The sequence below is a fragment of the Mus caroli genome, unplaced genomic scaffold (genome assembly GCF_978045245.1).
Source record: "Mus caroli unplaced genomic scaffold, Mus_caroli_1 scaffold_12, whole genome shotgun sequence".
Taxonomy (NCBI): Eukaryota; Metazoa; Chordata; class Mammalia; order Rodentia; family Muridae; genus Mus; species Mus caroli.
Window position 1 is genome coordinate 74062351 of NW_028227267.1, and position 8312 is coordinate 74070662.

At 42.1% G+C, this 8312-nt stretch overlaps 1 long non-coding RNA gene across 1 annotated transcript; it reads left to right on the forward strand.

Moving 5' to 3' along the window:
- The first annotated feature begins 274 nt into the window (after positions 1-274).
- LOC147001918 (uncharacterized) lies at positions 275-6526 on the forward strand. The gene is made up of 3 exons (XR_015044748.1): positions 275-311; positions 5064-5118; positions 5887-6526. It is a non-coding gene; the product is annotated as an uncharacterized LOC147001918 (long non-coding RNA).
- The last annotated feature ends 1786 nt before the right edge of the window (positions 6527-8312 follow it).

Genomic DNA, 8312 nt, shown 5'->3' on the forward strand with positions numbered 1-8312 from the left:
TTGTTAAACTATTTATCTCCTGAACACTATTGACTCCACATTAAAGAAGCAAGACAGTGAAACTCCTGGCCTTTGTCTTTTAGTGTTTCAGGGAACTGGATACAACAAGGAAATATAGCCGTGGGATGATTTCAGGACTCCTCTTACATGGAAATTTTTTAAATTTAAGAAATAAACTCAAAGGAAGTCAGTAGGGGATAAACTAAAAATATATGTTCAATTTTTTTAAACTTCACCATTTTTTTTTTTTTTGCAGTTAATGAGAGCAGATAATTGGCAAGCCAGTTTGGGCCTATGTCAAAAACAGTAAAGTAAGTGCACTTTGTGGAGATGGCTACTGTCTAATGGGAGAAAGTGGGTATCTGTGCCTTGTAGGTTTGTCTAATGGTCACCCGGAGCAGCATCAGCTGCTTGGGCACCAGCTACAGATAATCCCTTGGAAGAAGAGCTGGCAGGGGTACACACGTTGTTTTCTGGAGCCAATTTGCATTTTGGGCTTTGTCTGTCTTCGCCAAAACAGCATAAGCTATGCCAAACCTGGTTTTCTGATTATTTTCAGGCTGATTGAAACTGGCACACGACATGGTTTTATCTAATTAACCCACATGTGGTACAAAACAAAACAAATTCGAAATGGAAAGCTCCTTCTGTCTTCATTGAAAGGCAGAGGTGAATATATAATTATTCTGTCCTTGTCTCTCAGCCAAATTTATAGTTGTGGGAGGAGATATTTTCCTAATAGATAGCAAAACAAGCTCTATGTATTCTGTGTCTATAATTAAAAGTGATTATGTTTTACGTTTTCCTAAATCGAGGATTTTCCTTTACAACATCTGGCCAGAAAAAGAAATATGTAGGAGCTGTGTGCTTAAATAAACACAGGGGTTGCTCTCTCTACACAGACACTTCTGATATCACATGTGTAAGAGTTTGTCTCATACCAATTCTCCAATTCTCTGGACATCCAGGGTGTTCTACAATCCAGATCTGACATTAATTATCCCAGAATTAGCAGAATTAGTGCAAGCCCACAGGTTAAGAATTTGGTCCCACAAGACGGTCCCCACTTCAGATGCCAATTTCAGGTTCCAGAGAACCATCTGTATTCCTGACTGACTGGCTACAAACAGGGAGGGGGCAGGTCCTAAGTCCTCCTCCTCCTCCTCCTCCCCCTCCTCCTCCTCAAGTTTGATAATTTACTATAAAGATTCACCCATCTCAGTGAGGCCTTTTCCTTACCATCCCTAGTTTATTATAAAGGGCATAACTGAAGCACATCCAAATGGAAGAGATTCAAAGAGCAAGGGGTGAGGGTAAAGGGAAACAGAGTTTCCAAGCCGGCTCAGCTCCTTCATGTGTTCATGACATTGTCTAGACATTGCTCAACCCCCACTGTTTAGGGTGTATATAGAGGGTTCATTACATAAGCATGGAAGAGAGAATCATTAGTCCTGGGTGAGTGAACTCAGGCCATAGGACCTCTCCCCTTCTGGGAGGTTTAGTGGGTGGGGCTACAAATTCTAATTCCCAAATCCTGTGGTTGGTTCTTCTGCCAATCCCCCCAACCCCTTTCCCTATCCTACCTCACTATCACAAAGTCAAACATGGTTGAAAGGGATTTGTATTAGTTACTTATTTTTGTGACAACCTACCTGACAACTTAAGAAGGAGTTTATCTTAGTTCACAATTTAAGGGTATGCACCATTCTGGTGGGGAGAGGTCATGGGGGAAAAAGCCTGGGACAGCTGGTCCCATTGTATCCCCAGTCAGGGGACAGGAAGAGGTAAATACTACTTTTGGTTTAATTTATTCCTTTTTACTCAGTCTGAGACTCAAGCCCATGAAATAGAACTGGCCACAGTGGGCAGGTTTTCCCACTCAGTTAAGATAATCTCTTACCTAGATGCAAATCTGACTAGATTATCCCTCGCAAACATACCTACAAACTTTGTCTCTTAGGTAATTCAGGATTCTGTCAAGTTGATAATAATAGTGACTCTCACAGGGCTCATTATGACTAACATGTGTTTATCAGGGAAAGTTTAGATGATTATATTTGCGTTAGTGTCTATACGTTTTCTACTGCTGCTGTAACACTCATTTCTCTCAGCTTATACTTCCTCAGCATCCAAAGGAACTCAGCAGCGGGGCTCTGAGTGCAGTCTCCCCTCAGGCTGAAGTCAAGGTGTCCAAACATTGCCTTCCTATCTAGCAGGCCTGGTAAACAATCTTCCAAGCTCATTTTGGTTGTTGGCAGCACTCAGTTACTTGTGGAGGTAAGACTGAGACACGTGTTTTCCTCCTGGCTGTGAGTGGAGGCCATTACAAGCTCTTTAAGCCCCCTTTCTGGCCAGCAGCAGCCTGTTGTGCTGCTTCTGTTTCTCCACTTCCCAGCTGCTCGCTGAGGATGAAGACTGTTTTTTAAAGAACTTAAGTAGCCTAAGCCTATCTGAATAATTTCACTCAGGATCAAATGAAGTCAGGCATCATGGGAGCACTAGGAATGCTTGTTCTAGAGCTGCTGAGGCCACAAAGCAAGACCTTGTCCCAAAGATACATACATAGATTTAGGAGTTTAATTACACTTTCAAAAATCCCCTTATAGTGGTACCTACATTAATGTTTGATTAAATAACTTGAGACAAGAATCTTAGGGAAGGCAATCTTTAGAATTCTGCCTACTGCATTATCTATTTTCCTATCTATAGATCAACAGATATCTATTGGGTAGCGAAATATAGAAAAGGCTATATATGTATATATTGCATATACATATATCATATATATGCTTACTTAGATCTGTATATGCACACACATATTCCCTGTGTGTCTTCTGGGAAAAGCCCAGAGACAATGACACTCCAGGAAAGAAATGTGTATGCTTAGCACCTGAATCATAATTCCCAAATATTGGTCCTCAATTTGATAAAACATGGCATGGTGGAGAAATGGTTAATTCTATTGTCTTAGTCAAAGACAATGTAAGTCTGGGACATTTTACTGAATCATAAAGCAAGGGAGTGCTCAAATAGTAGGAGGATAGAAAGGGCAGAAAAAAAAAGGGCTCTCACTGGCCAAGTATGACAGGAAACACAAGAATAGTGTTTGGTACCCAATCAGATATTAGTAAGCTTAAATGTTGAGACTGGACTCCACTCCCATTGGCAGGCCTCCAATAGAACGAGCTGTATCTTTGGCTTTTGGTGGAGATATGGGATTCTAAACCACCCAAGAGTCCATAAGCTACTATCTAGTAAAGACTAATGTTATATTATCTCCTCTCCTTCAAGAGCTAACCCAAATGAGGGGCTGGGAGTGATGTCTCAGTGGTTAAGGGCACTGCAGAAATTGCCTACATGTCCAATGGGTGACTCAGTATCACTTGTAACTCCTGTTCTAGGATATTTGATGCCTTAGCCTGGTAATCTCAGGCGTCTACATTCTCACACACACACACATACATGCATGCACACACACACACAAAATAATGAAATCAAGCCTTAAATATAGCTACTAACAATAGGACTGTCAATCACTTGGGCAACAAAACACATTACAGAAACTTTAAGAAATAGTATCAAACCTATCTAAAATTCTTAGGTTGGCACAATGGTCGATTTAGCCACTGACCACATTCTCCCTTGAGAATTCCTCACCTTAGTAAGCTCTGAGTCATAAATGCTGCCTGCCTTCTACTCTGTTCTTTGGATGTCTTGTATGAATTAATTCAACAGAGATGAACAGTGATCAGGGAACTGGGGGCAGCCCAGAATGAAGTCCCAGTAGCAACAGTAACATATTATAACCCATTGAATAAAGTAAAGATCCATGAGTCCCTATTTGCATAAACAATTGAAAAGGGTTATTCTCCAGTGCAAGGAGAGTACTAGTTAATTTAGAAGGAATGACGAAGTCTGAAATTACCATTTTATATTCATAAATGATTCAGGCAAAAAAACCATCCACGGATGCTAAAACCAGTGGGTAAAAGTTTGATGAGGAGCCGGATGTTTACATAGCCTCAAAGTGTCTCCCCACAAATTGCTTATCATCTGCTTATTAATTATGTAAAGGCCCCACAGTAGAGAAACCCAGCATGTGTCATCTTAAACCAAGTGATGATAGTCTACAGTGCCAATACCAGGGCAAGCCATCACCATGCATTTCCCGACATGATACACTGAGAAACCACACCACCCTTCCGTGGGATTCCTGCCAAAAATGCACAGCTTTGTTTGAATCTTGACAAAGGCAAATTAAAAATCACTCTGCAAAGTTACTGTGCTCTTCAAAAAAGCATCAGAATCATTAGAAAGGGGACATCTGGGGATTTTTTTTTCTACCTTGAAAGAGATCAGAGTAATACAACAATTGCATGGTCCACGCATTGAATCCTAGGTCATGAAGGTGAGGGAAGGGGAGGATTTTACTTTTTGTTTATGAATCTTTTATCAGAACAACTTGAAAAAGTTGAGTAGAGCGCCATGTATTAGAGAGGAAAGTGTGTCAGTGTTAAATTCTTGATTTTCACGGGTGTGCTCTGGTTGCTTAAGGGGCTGCCCTCATTATTAAGAAATGTACACCAAAATGTTCAGGAGCCATAGGAGAATGGCACTGAAATGATTTAAGCAAAGAATACTTTGGAAACCCCCCTTGGGCTCAAGTTGGGCTCCCTGGAGTGTAGAGTCCCTGACTTTGGTGTCTCTGAAGGTGCTGTGTTTGGGGAAGAGGCCTTTGCATGTGCAGCCATTAAGTTAGTCACACTAACTGCATCTGAGCTTTTGTAAGAAAAGAGAAGTGAAACCGACACAGAGAAGAGTGACCCCCAGGGGAAAGGCTGCTGTGATGGAGCTACAAGCCAGGGATACCAAGGATTTCAGGCCAATATCAGACACTATCCCAGGAAGACACAATCCTGCCAATCCTTCACACCTTCTTCATCTTTGAATTTGTAGCCTCCAGAACTGAGAGAGTGAATATCTGTTATCTTAAACCATCCAGCTTGTGGAATTTGGCTCTGGCAGCCCTAGAAGTGAATAGATGCTTTTTGATTGCTTTCTAGGCATATGTTCTTCTGATTTGAAAATTCTGAGAGATCTAGTGAAACAGATTTTAAGGTATGTGTGTGTGTGTGTGTGTGTATGCATGTGAGTGTGGGCACCCATGGATGACAGAGCTGTTACGTCTGTCCACTGGGGCTGGGCTGGAGGTACCGGCAGTTTTAAGTTGTGGATATGAGTTGTGGGCACTGAACTCGAGTCCTCTGCAAGATCAGTATGTCATCTGAAAACTCTCGAGCTGATGCTCCAGCCCCTGCGTGAAACATTTAAGAGATGCTTTCTCCCTTTTCTACCCACACACTTTTATATGATGTTGCTATGTATTTTATCCCCTTACCTCCTCCCTGGATGTTGTCTTTAAAGAATCTAACCAGATGCAACAAAAAATGTTGACTGAATTATATTTGAAGCTATTTTGGAATTAACACAACACAATAAAAAGGCCTCAAATTATCTGACCCAGAGATATATCCCAGTCACTATGAATATAAATGCATGTATAAAAGTCAAGTAACAGCTCTGAGCTGTGTGCACCACTGTGAAAATTGAGAAACAAACATTATTTTCAAAAATAGTGATTTTTAATTATTTAATTATTTGTGTGTGTGTGTGTGTGTGTGTGTGTGTGTGTGTGTGTGTGTGCATACATATAGCAGCCTGGGGCTGACACTGGTTGTCTTCCTTGCTTTTAAAAGACTTATTTATGTGTATGTGTGTATGTGTCTGGGTGAATGTATGCACTAGTGCACATACCTGAGTATGTGCAGTGGCTAAGAGGCATCCCAAGCCTCCCTCTAATGCTCTGAACCTTTTCCTCTGATGCAGGGTTGCTTTCTGAAGCTGGCGCTCCTGTTTCATCGCCTGGGGACACTGCAGTGATCCTCCTTTCTCCATGTTAGCTTTTTAGGCCTGCACAGGGCACCCAGCTCGTTATGTGAGTGCTGAGAGTCCTCAAGACTGCTCAACAAGTGCTGAGTCATCTTTTCAGTCCCTTTATTTTAATTTTGAGACATGGTTCCTCATGGGAACCATGGGAACCTCATGGGATACCAATTGGTCAACCTGGCCAGCTAGCAAACCTCGGGGGTGCTAGACATCTGAATTCAGGTCTTCTTGCATTGCAAGCATGCTACCTCCTGAGCCATCTCTCCTTCTGCCAAAATGGGGGACTTGCTGAGAATTCTTAAAATTCTTGTTTCAGTCATCTCTTTAGAACATAGCTCAGTTCTTCAGGCAGAATTAAATATCTGGTTTGAAGAAATGATTGTTGAAGGAGCTCAAGCCCAAAGCTACCCATTACTGTTTATAATGGGATACGTCGAATTGATGTTTGCTTCCCACCATGTTTTAAAGCCCACACTGATAACCCACGCCCAGAAGCACATTTGGTAAATTGTGCCCAACAAGGGACAATAGCATGGTAATCCAAGGTTTTATGCAAAACAAACAAACAAACAAAGATAAAATCCTCCAACTTTGGTTAAATAAAACTTGGAAAGAGAAAATGCTGTCTTTGTGTTTTTGTTTTGGTCTCAACTCGGTTTCGGTGGCCAGACTATGTGAGCGTTGGAGACAAGAGTGCTAGATTGTCTACTTCTAAAATAAATACCCAAACCTCTAATGCCGCCATCTGCTAACTATCCTGCTTTCCTAGATTTTTTTCTCTTGTTTCCCCTACATGATCACCACGTTAAATTACTGAAACCACAGGGGAATCAGGGTGACATGGGTCCACTTTCACTTTTCATAATACTGTGCCACGAAAACCACCTGCCTCTCCGAACTCCAGCCACAAGCACAGGGTGACCTTTGCAGGATCACCTGCAGAAGTAACCAGAGACACCTTTGGAAGGAGATGTGAACATGCTAAACAGGGATAATTTCTGACCTCAGTAATCTTTATACTTTTTTCTTTTGCTATATTCTACTGAAAAGATGCCAGGTATTAAGTCCCCTGCCAAAGCCTATGTTTTAGGACAAGGTATAAACATATTACATTAGCCTTGTCTTGTATGGTAGTTGATGTCACCTCCCTATACAACCTGCCCTATCTACCAACCTGTCCTATCACGAGCAGTAAGGAAGCAGCCCCAGCTGATGTGCGTGCATATATCCCCCAAGTATTTAGCCAGGTGTTGTTCTAAGAAATGGCAACAGGCTCCCCAGCTGTTGTTGCTTTCTTTCTGTATCAAGGTAGAAAATAACAGCACCATAGCCCAACCCACTATAGGGCTTTCCCAAGCCAGGACCCGAACATTCCCTCTGCCAGATCCCTCAGACCCTCATGCAAATTCCATGTCAGGCCCACCTTGCTGTGGGCACGGGAGTGAAAGGTGCCTTTTCTCTCTGTGTCTGTCTGAGGGGTGCATGCACCCCTCTGCGGGTTCCTCTGGTACATGATTTAGACTGGTCGCCCCAACATTTCATGTGTTTCCTGGATTTCCAGCTGGCTATCTGGGTAGATTGGGGCCATCCCTTGTGGGGATTCCCACTGTGGCTGAGTTTGCTGTAATTCCAGCCTGGGTTTTTTGGTGAGATGAAACAAAGTGAGGTCCTAGAAGCAACGTAAACTAATTAGTCAATACTCCTTCCTAGTCTTTGGTTTTGTTTTGTTTTGTTTTGTTTTTTACTTTCTGAGCTGTCGGTTGTCTTATTCAGGACAATAAGCAAAAAAACTGTGTTAAAGTGTTGGTGTGGTGACTCAGCAATGATAATGCTCTCTAGCAGCAGAGGTGCAGTGTGCAGCAGGGGCCACTTGGGGCGCTGGTGAGCATGCATAACTGCCATGACTCCTTGCCCAGGAGTGAGGTGTCCTGTCCTGTGAACATTATATCTAAAACTCCATGCTTACACTCGCTTCCCATTCTTTCATGGTTTTCTTCCTTACTTGTCTTAGCTATCTGTTGTTGTTCTAAATTAATTAATTACCTTCATGGTATAGTTTATAACCACTGTCCATGTGTGCATGTGCGCATGTGGTGTGTGTGTGTGTGTATCTGGGTATATCTGAATAGAAACAAAGGCTTGGTTTTTTGTATTTTTGTTTTGTTTGTTTCTTTGTTTTTTAGATTTATTTATTTTACATATTCACCATTGCTCTCTTCAGATACACCAGAAGAGGGCACCAGATCCCATTACAGATGGTTGTGAGCCACGATGTGGTTGCTGGGAATTGAACTCAGAACCTCTGGAAGAGCAGTCAGTGCTCTTAACTGCTGAGCCATCACTCCAGCCCCAAAGGCTTGTTTTAT